General features: G+C 48.8%; 1 protein-coding gene across 1 annotated transcript in view; it reads left to right on the top strand.

Moving 5' to 3' along the window:
- The window catches only part of SLC33A1 (solute carrier family 33 member 1), a 235993-nt gene that overhangs the window by 148264 nt on the left and 72916 nt on the right, over window positions 1-14813 (top strand). The gene's annotated exons all lie outside the window — the stretch shown is intronic.

The following is a 14813-nucleotide window of genomic DNA, read 5'->3' as shown; positions in this document are numbered from 1 at the left end:
ACGTACACAAAATCGACAACATTTGGTAAGTAAATTTCAAAGCATAAATGTGGAGGAAAAAAAGCTGCCGCTTAAACATAGTGGGTATGTGCTTGTAACAACAAATGCATTGAAATGTAGAAGTGAGTGGCCGTCCTGCGGTGGGGCTGTACATAGTTTCAGTCCCAGCATGACCAGCACATTTAGCACCATTGGAGAATGGTAAAAAGGTTATATACCATGGACAATACCATTCTGTGATCGTTTAGAGGCGCAGTAGCTGCGCAGGATGAAGTTCACTGCAGTGAAATGAGTGGGAGCGCAGCCCATTAACACGGTCAGCGGAGTTGTTGTATACTCTAAAAATGAAAAATAAAGAGGAGAAGGAGGGAAATGAAAGTGGACCTATGAAATGAGAAAATGGAAAACTAAAGAAATGGCCCACAGTACTACCAATGGTTCGTGTGACCGAGTCGCTCCGACAACGAGATCACACGAACCCAGCAAGGAATGGAGGACTGCTTTTCCCCCATCACCCTCTCCTTTTGCTCTCCAACAGGATTGGTCATGGGAATCCGATCACACACTCGGCGAGGAAAAGGAACCTGGTGCCTTTAACTGGACCTTCTTCTGCAACGAGGCCATGCCCTCCCTAAACGTCAGCCGTTGCCCATTGGATAAATCCTCGGAAGAAGAAAACATGGCGTGCGGCGTCACTGACGCAAGAGGAAAGGAGTACGGAGAAGGTGCAGCAGCGGCGAGGATAGAGAGTGCTCAGAGTTACGGAGGCTGCAAGGAGAACCGGAGAGGAGAAGGGTCATATCCCTCGGGTCCGGTGCGTGGAGGCCAACGTCACCGCTCATCCCCGAACCACGTTCCTGGGGGAGCATGGCTCCTCCATGTATGAGACCGAATCTCTGGCTGGGTTGGGAGGCGGGGACGCCCGTAAAGCAAACCTTGTACAGTTTAGCCCCGTGTGTCCCCCTCCCTTCATCCCTTCACTCCCCCCCCTAACCCCCCCCCCCTCACCGGCTTCACCCGACTTCCGTTTTGTAGTCAACTGACACCTTATCCCGAGTGACAAGCGGTGTTCCCGCACTCCCGGTCCTGGTGTGTTCAAGTCCATTGAGGACTATTATCCTGACCCAGTCTTTTCTCATACCCCTTTATGCCCTCCTGCACCGCTTTACGCACTGAGGAGTGACCCAAAGAAAACCTTGACTTCCTGAACAACCGCTACAACTCCAGTTTCACCACGGATCCAGCAAAGTTTGCAGGGGAAAGGCTCCCTAGTAGACAGAAACAGGTGTTAACAAAAATAAAACCATACTTACCTTGATCTGGCCTACTTTCCATTCTTTCTACCCCGCCACAACTGGTGTCAGGAGTGGGATCCACTTAAATCAGCAATCCAGTGAAGGAGAAGGTGATACAACACCTAATAAAATGCCAGGAAAAACTAGAATGCGCAGTCGAAAGCCCGACGAATTCAGCCCAACAAGATCGCGAGGTATTCAAGCGCACTATCTCCTCACAACTAGAAAGCTTACAGAAGATAGTCCAGGAACCTGTAGCAATGGGTCAAGGAGAAAGGCGACCACCCCTTCGCCATCCCTCGGGGGTCGCCCTTCAAAAGTATATGTCAGGGGAAGATCCAGGCGCCTTCCTGACCAATTTCGAGAGAGCCGCCAGGGCATGCGGTTGGCCAGAAGAAAAATGGCCGTTCTTTCTAGCCCCGCTCTTGACAGGCGAGGCTCAGTCCGCCTATCAAGTGGCTAACGCTAATGGAAGCACCCCATATTTAGAGATCAAAGAAGTAATTTTAGACCATTTGGGCCTAGATGCAGGGGCCTATAGGGTCAGGTTCCGCAAAGAGAGAGGTACTCCAGGAGAGAACCCAAAGACTTTATTCTTCAGGTTGAAAACAGCAGCTGACAAGTGGCTGAGGCCCCACACCAGTACAAAGGTGGAGATAATTAATCTGGTTTACCTCTAACAGTTCTTGAAAGCACTCCCTTATGGAACACAGAGGTGGCTCAAGCAACATTCAAACCTCTCGCCGGAGCAAGCCCTAGAGATCGCAGCCAATTACGCGAGAGCTCAACCTAGAGCCCTACCCTGGGAGGCCCAAAAGACAGCAAAAAGTGGTATAATGCAAAAGGGGGAGAAGAAACAGAAAATACAACCAGAGCTTCCACGAAGCAGACCAATCGGGATTGAACCGCCTATATCCAGAGGCGCCCAGTGCTTTGAGTGTGGGGAATGGGGCCACATTGCTCGCCTCTGCCCCCGAAAGAAACCAGCGGAGGAGCCCATTGAGGTCGGGTACATACCGAAAGCAGTCCTATACTCTGCAGATATGGGCCCCTCATTCCATGTAAGCATCAGAATAAACAATAAAACGATACTTGCCCTATTGAATTCTGGCTGTAAACAGTCAGTTGTTCAAAAAGAGCTGATACTCTCCTGTTAATACCTACCCGATTTCCTGGTCCAGATTCGGTGCGTACACGGCGATGTCAAACCCTACCCTGTCGCCTTAGTCACATTGTCCCCAAAGGGCCAAACACCTTGCACGGTAAGGGTGGGGGTGGTGGATTCCCTGCCAGAAGACCTCATAATAGGGATAAACAATCCTAAATTCCTGACAATGTTTCAAAAACATATTCGGGCACCCCTGACTAAGGACAGGATCCAGCCGTATTTAGCCCTGATAACTAAAGAACCCTGGTTACTCGAACGCAGTTTTAGGTTTGCACAAGCCAATGACACCACGCTTTTTAACGCCTGGGAAAACACCCATGGTAACAGAGAATCCCATTCTTCTACCTATCCGCTTTTTTTTATAAAAAAACAATCTGTTATATAGAGAGGGAAGCCAGGGAGACCCACCCCAGCTACTGGTCCCCATAGCCTTTCGTGAACAGGTATTATTCTATTCACATGCCCACCTCACAGCAGGTCATACCGGAGCAGAAAAGACAACACAAAATCTTCTTCGCCATTTCTTTTGGTCGGGCATCTGTAAGGATACACAGAAGTATTGCCAAACCTGCGAGATATGTCAAAAAAAGAACCTGCTACGCCCACTGGCTGTCCCCCTACAACCTATTCAAGTCATTGGTAAACTGTTTGAGAGATTAGGAATGGACTTGATGGGCCCTCTCCCAAAGACATCTAAGGGAAACCTATACGTTTTGGTCATTGTGGATTATGCCACCTGTTTCCCCGAAGCCTTTCCCCTTGGAGCCCCCACCACCAGGAACATATCAGAAAGACTAATTGAAGTCTTCTCCCAGGTTGGGTTTTCTAAAGAAATATTACCAGACCAAGGGTACACGATTCGTGTCCAGACTGATGAAAGAGGTCTGTCGATCCTTAGACCTACGTCACTTGCATACCTCCGTGTATCCTCTGCAAATGGACGGGCTCGTCGAGAGGTACAACAGAACCCTCAAGACTACCTTGAAGAAGATGCTCACAGTAGAAGAAAAGGACTGGGACAGATTACTTCCGTTAGCTTTGTACGTAATAAGAGCTCAAGTACAAAGCAGTTTAGGGTGTTCAGCCTTTGAAATGTTATATGGAAGACAACCCCGATCACTCTTAGAAATAACACGGAACTCATGGAAAAGAAAAGAGAAGAGGAAGACGAACAGCGGTCCTTACTAGAGTATACTCAGCAACTGCGAGGCAAGCTAGGGAAACTACGAGGCCTGGTATTTGCCAACTTGGAGAAAAGCAAAGCAGGACAAAAGAGACAGTACGATAAAGGAAAGAAATGGAGGACCCTAGTTGTTGGTGATTGGGTGTTAGTCCTACTTCCGTCATCAACCAAAAAGTTCCAAAGCGAATGGCTAGGTCCTTATCCAGTCGTAGAAACCATTGGAAAAATGACCTGTCGGATACAGGTGTCTCAGTCCCGAAAGCAATGTTATCATATTAACATGCTGAAGAAATGGCTAGGACCACCGCCTAAAAACGCTCATATGGTGTTGCCCTCACCCCTACCGGACTCTACACTAACCCAGCTGCCGATCAACGATGATCTGACGGAAGAACAGGAGGAGGAATTACAACGAATCTTGAAGCCGTTTTCAGAGATATCGTCAGACCTGCCGGGAAGAACAAACCTCACAGAACACCGGATCGAAACCAAAGAGGGAAGGCATGTTAAACAACGGCCATATCGCATACCAGCTGCAAGAGGAGAAGCAATAAGAAAAGAAGTAGCTGATGTGTTAAGACTGGGAGTAATATGGCCCTGCACAAGTGATTGGGCTTCGCCCATAGTTATGGTGCCGAAACCAGACGGGTCTGCCTGTTTTTGCATGGATTTTCGGGCCCAGAATGCCATATCCCCCTTTTGATGCTTATCCGATCCCACGGGTCGATGAGCTTCTGGAAAGACTTGGAGAATCAAGATTCATAACCACCTTTTGATTTAACGAAGGGTTATTGGCAGGTGCCCTAAGAGAAGGCAAGAAAAAGACCGCTTTTGCCACGGAGGAAGGGTTATTCGAGTTCAATGTACTGCCCTTTGGGCTGCATGGAGCACCGGCGACGTTTCAGCGTCTTATGAATACCATCCTCCAGTCATATACCTGCTTCTGCTCAGCATATCTAGAGGATATCGTAGTATTTAGCCCTACGTGGTCCGAACATCTACGTCACCTAGGCATTATTCTACAGGCCTTAAAAATGGCAGGACTACATGTCAATGCAAAGAAATCACATACAGCCTATACTCAGTTGAAATATCTGGGGAAGTCTTAGGGGAAGGAGTGATAGCTCCCCAGACAGAAAAAGTCAAGGCCATCTCGAACACTCCATTTCCTTCCACCAAACGGGAACTAAGGGCATTCATTGGGCTCATAGGCTATTACAGGAGGTTTATACCCCAGTTTGCAGAGATAGCTACTCCTCTAATCAATGTTCTAAGGAAAGACGTTAAACAGCAGATACTATGGCACCCCACAGAGGAGATGAAAAAGGCTTTTACTAAACTAAAAGAAGTCATAACTACAGGCCCTGTGCTAATTTCACCCAACTTTAACCACATCGCTGCTGTGGTTATTTTTCCCCTGTGCTGGATAGTGGAATTCTCCTCTATTCATGACGATCTCAGCTCGTCATCAGCACAGCTCAACTGTGCCTCATGACGAGCTGAGCTCGTCATGAGCATGGAAGGGGTTAACAAACCCTTCATCTTGTCCACTGACCCTTCCAACTCAGGGAGGGGGCAGTCCTTTCGCAGGTTGGGGAAGACTGGCTAGAACACCCAGTCCTATACATTAGTCGGAAGCTATTCCCAAGAGAATGCAAATATATCCCACCATTGAGCACGAATGCCTGGCCATAAAGTGGGCGGTGGATAAGTTAAGGTACTATTTAGAGGGGCGCCCTTTCCTTCTTTACACCGATCACGCACCGTTACAGTGGATGTGTAGGAATAAAACCCAAAACCCCTGGGTACTCCGCTGGTTCCTATCCCTTCAACCTTTTTCCTTTGAAATAATACACCGTAAGGGGAAGGACAATGGAAATGCAGACTATCTTTCTAGAGTACCTCCTCTCCCCGATCGGGAGATTCCAGGGGGGTGGTCTGTGACAGAGTCGCTCCGACGAGATCCCATGAACCCAGCAAGGAATGGTGGACTGCTTTTTCCCCATCACCCTCTCCTTTTGCTCTCCAACAGGACGATTGGTCATGGGAATCAGATCACACACTCGGCGAGCAAAAGGAACCTGGTGCCTTTAACTGGGCCTTCTTCTGCAAAGAAGCCACGTCCTCCCTAAACGTCAGCCGTTGCCCATTGGATAAATCCCCGGAAGAAGAAAACATGGCGTGCGGCGTCACCGACGCGAGAGGAAAGGAGTACGGAGAAGGTGCAGTAGCGGCGAGGAGAGAGAGTGCGCAGAGTTACGGAGGCAGGTAGGAGAACCGGAGAGGAGAAGGGTTGTGTCCCTCTGGTCCGGCGCCTGGAGGCCAATGTCGCCGCTCATCCCCGAGCCACGTTCCTGGGGGAGCGTGGCTTCACCAGGTACGAGACCGAATCTCGGGCTGGGTTGGGAGGCGGGGACGTCCGTAAAGCAAACCTTGTACAGTTTAGCCATGTGTGTCCCCCTCCCTTAATCCCTTCACTTCCCCCACCTCCTCACCGGCTTCATCCAACTTCCATTTTGTAGATAACTGACACCTTATCACAAGTGACGAGCGTTGTTCCCTCACTCCCGGTCCTGGTGTGTTCAAGGCCATTGAGGACTATCATCCTGATCCAGTCTTTTCTCTTTTACCCCTTTATGCCCTCCTGCACCGCTTTACCCACTGAGGAGTGATCCAAAGAAGACCTTGACTTCCTGAACAACCGCTACAGCTCCAGTTTCACCACGGATCCAGCCAAGTTTGCAGGGGAAAGACTCACTAGTAGACAGAAACCGGTGTTAAAAAAAATAAAACCATACTTACCTTGATCTGGCCTACGCTCCGTTCGTTCTACCCCTCCACAGTTCCTTTTCAGGCGATGTGCCATTTGTTCAGACAAATACAGCATGTGGCGTAGCAAGAGAGCCAATGGCTGGAGTGGCTGACCAGTTTCAATGCTCTATATGCTCTCATGGGTGAAAGCAGAGTGCAAGTGACACTCTTACAGACCAATGGCATACGAGGGCTGACCCAAATCGCTTCTTTTTGTATATGAACATATATATTTATGTTCGTTAGTGAGCATGCCTTTTTGTGAAGGTTTTAGTTAACAGATCTAGCAAGCAGCTAATCCTGTCAGACCTTCTGATCATGGATTATTACATCAGACCTCTGGCATCTGAAGTAAGTTTTCTCAATGAACCAATCCGGCCTATTGCCTATATCATTGGCCTGTTAACATAGCCAATTCATACCCATTGTATTGAGAATAAGATCTTGCAGGCATCCATCGGGTATACCGTATTAAAATATATACAAAATTGGCCGCACATTGAAAGAGCTCTGCGGTGACCGCTGAACTAACCTCCATCATCCGTCCTAATCTCTGCTCTTTACTGCAGTTAAGTGTGCCTCGGGGTGACTACAACAACTAAACTGCGGAACTCTTTGCCAACCTCGCTTAAAATAAGAGACTAGCCTCATAACATTTAAAAAGGGCTTGAAAACATGGCTTTTTAAGGCATAATTCTCATGCTTAGTCCATTATGTTTGGTGCGTATAAGGGCAGCACCTAGACACCCCGGGGTATTTGTTGCGCTTTATAAATTCTTCATCATCATCACTGGGGATGGCTGGCACACAGTGTTTTTCTACCAACCTGAGCCGCACCCAGGGAGGTGCAGAAGCCCTGGACGCTGAGGATCTGCCTTGCGGTAGAGTCCTTGTGGCACGTACAGGAAAGGTAGCCCCTCTAGCGGGAACATAGAGGCTGCAGAGGTGGGTGCACTTACTCCAACCCCAAGACATCCTTACTCCTTCTCAGGCGGGCTGCTTCTGACCCCCGCTCAGCTCGCCTAGACCTATAGGCCTGTGTGTGGGGCCGTTTGGTTGGACGCAGGCCCTGGCTCTGTCGGGAGGAGCCTGAGCTGATCCGGCAAGGCGGATATGACCTACACCGGGAAGCCCATTCAGCTGCAGATGGAGGACTCTGGGAGGAGCATGGCCAGTACCTGACGAAACCACACACACCCATGGTAGCGAAATGTGAAGATCAGGAGAGTAGAGCTCGCAGAAACCACATCAGGGTGGTGGCGGTCCTTGAAGGGGAGGAGGGACCCAGTGTTGATGTCTTCTTTGAGGACCTCATTGTTAACACCCTGAAACCTAAGCGCCTCCTAAATTTCTTTTGTCAAACAAGCACATAGGGCACCGATAGCATCGCCTAAACCTAGCATTTCACCACAGACAATTATAGTCCAGATCTTCAATCATCGTGACCGTGATTCGTTCCTACAGGCAGCTTGCTCCCAGGGTGACCTAACATACAAAAACGCAAAGATTTGCTTCTTTCCGGATTTCACACTGCAGGTGCAGTGCCAGCATTCGACCTACCTTCGGGAAGGGGCCACACTGTTTAAACACCACATGGAGACCGATGATTGCTCAGCCTTGAAGGTCATGACGTGGAACCCCAATGGCCTACGTGATAAAATCCTATAATACTACAGTATCTTAGGAGGCACGTCCCTGACCTGGTTTTCCTTACATAGGTTGTGCAGCATCTCACCCCAGTGGAGGTACTGGAATTGGACCCCACCAAAGGTGCCGGGTTGCGTCCAAGAATAGGTCCTTGGCACCTCCAAGATCAACATTTCATAGACAAAATAAGGACACAGGCAGACCAATACTTTCAGGTGAATGAGGGGATGGTGGACTCTGCCTGTGTCCTCTAGGATTCCTTTAAGATGGTAATTCGGGCCCCACTCAAGCCCTGATAGATGAGGGGGGAGGAAAGGAGGAACAGTGACTGAGATGCGATGAGATGGAAAGGAAGATCAGACTACTAGAAGTTTAGGTGTTCCAAGGGGCCGTGTCCAGCTCACAGATGTGTTGCTAACTCCGCCTTAAGCAACAGAAGTAGAGGGACCTAGCTGAAAATAAAACCGGAGCACACATGCTAGCGACACAATGCAGACAGTATGATATTGGCGATTAAATCAAATAAACTAATTGCATAGTTCGAGAAGAGGCACAGAGAAAGCAACTGGGTTCTAGACATCCAAGATCAGAATGGGTCCACCCGCACCAAGGGGATGGACATAGCTGAGGCCTTTGCGGTCTACCGTTAGACTGCATACATATTTACTACTGCCAGATCTGGGGATGGCTGTGCAAATCTAAAGGATCTCTCCCCTCCTACTCTCTGCTGAAGACGGGTCAAGTGGAAAAAAACTTGACGGTAGACGAGATAGAGGTGGCTTTCCGATCATTGCAGTCTGATAAGGCTGGGGGCCCAATCGGCCTACCAGTAGAGCTCTACAAAAGCATAGCGGACAAGGTAGCAAAGCCCATGCTAAATATGTTCCGGGCCTCCAGGGAGGAGGGCTGCTTGTTGGTAGACCAAAGATTGGCAACTATCGTAGTTTTCCCAAAAACATGTAAAATGCCCAAGAACCGCAGCTCCTATAGGCCCATATCACTTTTAAATCTAGACGCCAAGGTACTTGCAACTACCTCGGCAATAAGATTAAAGGAGGTAATAACTTTGGTAATACATCCTGACCAACCAGGATTCATTACCCACAGGAGCACCCGACTAAATCTCCGGTGCCTGTATGGGGTGCTGCATATGACCATTGCCCATTGGTCGAAAACTACAGTACTGCTTTTGTTAGACACCTGAATGGCTTTCAATAACATTGAGTTGGTCTACTTAGTTGCTGCCTTGACTAAATTGGGGTTTGACCCGTGGTTCTGTGCCTGGATCAAGATCCTCTATTAACACCTGATTGCAAGAGTGAGGGTCAACGGCACTGTGTGTCTTCCGTTTGCCCTGCACAAGGGAACAATGCAGGGATGCCTACCATCCTCAATGATATTTGCGCTGTTGTTGGAGCCCCTCGCTGCCGGATCAGTCAGGACCCACTCGTACAGGGTAGTAGAGGGGAGGGGGATTGGGAAGAACATATTTCCCTCTATTCTGATGACATACTGCTTAATGCCACCCAGCCTCATTCCACAGTCGACAGGCTACGGCACATCTTTCAACTCTTTGGCGGTTATTCTGGATGCAAGATTAATTGGGATAAGTCCCTGGTCTTTCCCCTTGCTTGGGACATCCCTGCCCTGTCATCAAGGTGCACAGCCCTTACAATGAAAGATGGGTTCAAATACTTAGGTCTCTACATAATGGGAGACGCTGATGAATTTGTGGCTAAAAACGTGCTCCCTCAGGCTGGAAACATCACAGAATGATGTGGCCCACTGATGGGCAGGGCTGTCCTCTTTAAGATGAAGACCCTCCTGCACTTGCTCTATATCCTGCAAAACACGTCCTACAAAATACCACCAGACTTTTTCCAGGAGGTGGACAGTGAATTGTGCAAACTCCTATGAGATGGGGGGTGGGGGAGGAGAGTTCAAGAATAGCATTACACAAACTCCAGAGGAGAGTATTTGAAGGGGGCCTTGCAGTCCTGGGTATATGAAGATATTACTGGGCCGCCCACTTATTTACCATTAATGACCGCTTGTCTATGGACAGAGACGGACTTGCATATCGACAGGCAATGGGTGGTCTTGGCTACTCACCACTGTTATATCTAAGGGGGCTAGACAGGAAGCTTCCAACCCATACACTGACTGTGGTTCAGGTGTGTCAACAAGCAACCAGATCCTTGGGATTGGAAGGCAGGCTCACGGAAAGAACCCTGCGAAGGGACCGTGATCTGCTGCGGGAAGTAGGACACCTGAAGGGATTCCACAAATGGGGGGCTATTGGGCAGTGACTGCTTGGGGATATCTGGAGGGGCCTAGCTTTGATTATCTTTGTGGAGCTACAGGCAGATGTGAGATGGCAGAGGCTGCGAAGTTCTGATACTTGCAGGTGGGGCACGCACTGAGGCCACATGTCCTGGAGGGGGAACGGGTGTCAAAATACACACCCTTAGAGGATCGGCTAGTGCTTGATCCTATGACGGACAAAGCAACCTCACTAACCAGTCAGAAAATAATGAACAACTACACTGACCCTCACAGACCCTGAGGGAGGCCTGGGAAGCAGACTTGCGGCTAATAGGAGATGTCGACTGGGTGGAAGCAAGCCATATTCCCAGGGAAGTAGCAATTTGTGCCCGCTTCTGTTTGATACCACTGAAGATACTGCATAGATCCTATTCTTCCAAATCGCTCACGCTCAGTTTTGGGAGGTGTACCACAGATTTGTGTGCTAGGGAGGAGGGGGGAGGGGGGCTGGGGGGTTGATGGCAGGGGGGGGGTTGATGGGGGGGGGGGGGGGTTAGTGAAGGCAATGAATTGTCACTGGCTTTGAGGCGCCGCTGGAGGTGAGGTTGTATGTCCTGTGTGTAACTGGGGAGGTAGTGTGGCCCAAATATCAAAAGATATCGCTGATGTAAAAAGAAACATGCTACGTAAAAAATGATGGACGGAATGCAGAATTAATCATACATTCACCCCCAGTCAAGAGATCTGAAAAAAATCCATTAATCTTTTGCTCACCATGCCACCCCAGTTTAGACCCAGCTATATGCAAACCGTCTTGACCATGTTCCTTATGGGAACAGTCCAGCCCGAACTGCCAAGCCAGGTCCTCCCTGGACCCGAAACCATCAGCCAGGCTAGCTTGAATCCAGTGGTACAGTGAGCAAGGGACTCCTGCTGGGCATACCCATCCCACTAAGGGCGAAAAGTGCTACGCAAACAAATGATGGACGGAATGCTGAATTAATCATACAGGGTCAAGACTGATTTGCATATGGCTGGGTTCAAGCTGGAATGGCATGGGGAGCAAAAAAAACAATGGGTTTAGACCCAGATCTCTCTACTGGAGTGAATATATGACATTGTTCTGCATTCTGTCCATCAATTGATCTTTTTGTATTTGTCTCTCCAAGTGGGACTGGTATGCCCTGACATGGTCCGTACTCTCCATGCCACTGGAGCCAAGCTAGCCTGGCTGATGAGGGGAGAAACCCCTAATCGGTACTAGGATGCCTTTTTCCAGTCCAGGGAGGACCTAGCCTGGCATTTCGGGCTGGACTGTTCCCATTGGGTGCAGGATCAAGACTGATTTGCATGTGGCTAGGTTCAAACTGGAATGGCATAGGGAGCAAAAAACGATGGATTTAGGCCCAGATCTCTGTACTGGGGTGAATGTATGGCATTGTTATGCATTCTGTCCATCAGTTGTTCATTTTGTAAAAAGAAACATAGCAAAGGCCTGTGGAGTGGATCGTCCTCTGAGGGTGACAGACTGGGATGCAGACATTGACTGGTGCTCACAAGCTGAGAAGGTGATCTATTAGAGTTGAGGGTGACTGAAAAATTAAGAAAAAGTCTGTAACCAACTGAGTACATACAGAGGATAATAAGGGGTTGCCATAGAGGGACCATTGTTAGGCTCACAAAGGGGCTAGAAGCATGTTTTGTAATGAACCAATGTGTGACTGTTATAAAAATGCATACCGTTACCGGCTACTCTGCCTTGAGAGTTGTTAAGAAATTGCTATGCTATTTTCCTTGTAATGCCAGTCAAGATATTGATTGTTCAAACGTGTCCATGTACGCTGAGCAACGGTTTAACCCCTTCGCTGCTGATGACGAGCTCAGCTCGTCATCACCCACGGGTGGCGTGTGCTGATGACGAGCTAAGCTCGTCATGTAACGCGGTATTTTAAAAATTGCTGCGCAGCCCAAAAATCGCCGCAGCAGCGATGCGGTTAATAAAAAGATCTTCAAAAAAATTGATAAAAATTACAGCTGTCGGACAATCTAAAATCCCTCTTAAGAGGGCCTAATAAGGATTATCATATTGCAAACCTTTTAATACCATAGATCTCAATTGGTGGCTAACAACAAAACCCTTTAGGCTTGAACAAAGAGTAATACAAATACACCCTTAAAAGTCATTAACAAATGCTTCTCACAATAGGTAAGCCAACCCTACTGGTTTTGTCATAGCTGTTCATGATCAAACCTTGGAGTCTGACATACTTTTTTTCTCAATGACTCAAACTCTTAAGCGCAATAAACTCAAAGCACATAAATGGCCAACTATCATGCACACAGTTATATTACACATTTGTAAAAACAATCACAATTTTTTTAAACTATTACAGTTGATAAATCCATACACAGCTGTTCTCAAAAAGGCCTATCAGGGTTTATTGCAGTGAAAATAGACTACCCCCAGGGGTAGTTAGAAAGAAGGACCAACATTATGCCTACTACAGGAATGTGTGAGATTTAATGTACCAGAATAGTTGTCTACACCCTATCATACATATTTACAACAAGGGGTGGTGAGGGACAGAGTCTCTGAATTAAGCAGAAAGCTCTCACCCAGTCAAGAGATAAGGGCTAGATCCAACACCGTTTTTTAGCTCACTGCACCATCCCAGTTTCAGAACCTGGCTGTATGCAAATTAGTCTGTTCCTGTCCCAGTGCATGATGGGAACAGGGCAAACCAAACTACAAAAGCCAATTCTTACACTGGGAAGGAAACAAGCTCCCGGGGACCGGTTTCTGAAATTACAGCCGTCTTCGGCCCGGTTTGCTTGAATCCTGATGGTGCAATGAGCAAGGGTCTCACATCTGAGAATACCCTTCCACGCTTAGGGTGGACAAAAATATTTACAACAAGGGGTGGTGAGGGACAGAGTCTCTGAGCTGGGATGGGGCAGTGAGATAAATAACGGTGATGGATCAAGCCCTGATCTTTGGACTGGGTAAGAGTGGTCTGTTTAACTCAGACACTCTGTTCATCACCACCCCCTTTTGTAAATCGTTTTTGGCCACTATAGGTGTGGCAGGGTATACTCAGACATGAGTCCCTTTCTCACTGCTCCATCAGGATTCAAGCAAGCCGGGCCGAAGAAGGCTGAAATGCCAGAAACCGGTCCCCGGTAGCTTGTCTCCTTTCTGGTGAAGAATTGGCTTGGTAGTTTAGTCTGCCCTGTTCCCATGATGCACTGGGCCAGGGACAGACTGATTTGCATATAGCCAGGTTCTGAGCTGGGATGGGGCAGTGAGATAAATAACGGTGATGGATCAAGCCCTGATCTTTGGACTGGGTAAGAGTGGTCTGTTTAACTCAGACACTCTGTTCATCACCACCCCCTTTTGTAAATCGTACACCCTATCATACAGCATGATCACAATCCAATCCGTTCAGCTTTAACAAATTGCATCAGACCTAATATTTTCCAGTGAATCGTTTGTGAATATAGCCTTTGTCATTGGCTTTTCCACACAAAGAACTCCGGTCTACTCTATTGACTGTAAGCTTTCTCTCAAATATCCATCAGGCGTGCCGTCAAATTAACAAATGTATACAGAATTAAATTTGGCCAAAAAAGTGGGCTTGGCTTGGTGAGCCATCATCGAGGAAGCAGTCTAACCGGGCTCCGCGTGTCTACACCATAATCTGGCAGAAATCCTATCAGAATCCTGCTCAGAGGAGCTCCATCGACGCATCTGGTGCCCACGGCTGTGTGGGGTGCAGAGATTCATTCTTACCCGAGGTTGCTGAGCTGCTGTGCAAGCTTTTCTGGTGGGAGCGCTCCGGCGTGGCGCAGGCCGGATCTTCCTCCTGATGCTCTGGTCGTATCCTGTGGTGTTGCTGCAGTGCTCGGGCCGGGTCATGACCGGCGACGAGAGCGGCAAAGGTGAGGTGCGCTGACAGATGCCTGGTGCTACCATTACTCCGCAAGTCTGAACAACAACTTGCGGAGGGGGGGCGCTGGAAGTTACTATTCCAACTCCAGTCTGTGCGGACACTGGGGAAGGTGTTGGATTTTAAATCCAACACCTCAAATCCCCCCCCCCCCCCCCACCCCCCCGCCACTCGTTGTTCCACTTGCAGAGTAATGATATGTGGAATCACAACGCGGTCGTTATCATGACTGCGTTGTGATTCCCCGCGGAGAAAAAGAATCGTTGTAAACTATGTTTACCGCGGCTTCGCCATCTTCTGCACGCGCCTGCCTGCCAATGCGACTGGGACTCCCTTAGGCAGCGGAGGTGTTGGGCGCCTGGCTTCTTCCCGCAGCGGGGCTGCTGAGGCCATCGCTGCCCCGTCGGCGACTGGGCCCCAGATCCAAGACCGGCCGGGTTTGGCTGTGCGACCTTGCTGGGCTCCACAGTGACTGGCCCGCAGTGGGTGGTGAA

The sequence above is a fragment of the Lissotriton vulgaris genome, chromosome 11 (genome assembly GCF_964263255.1).
Source record: "Lissotriton vulgaris chromosome 11, aLisVul1.2, whole genome shotgun sequence".
Lineage (NCBI taxonomy): Eukaryota > Metazoa > Chordata > Amphibia > Caudata > Salamandridae > Lissotriton > Lissotriton vulgaris.
Note: the sequence above shows the minus strand (reverse complement) of the source record. Positions and strands in the feature narration are given on the sequence as shown.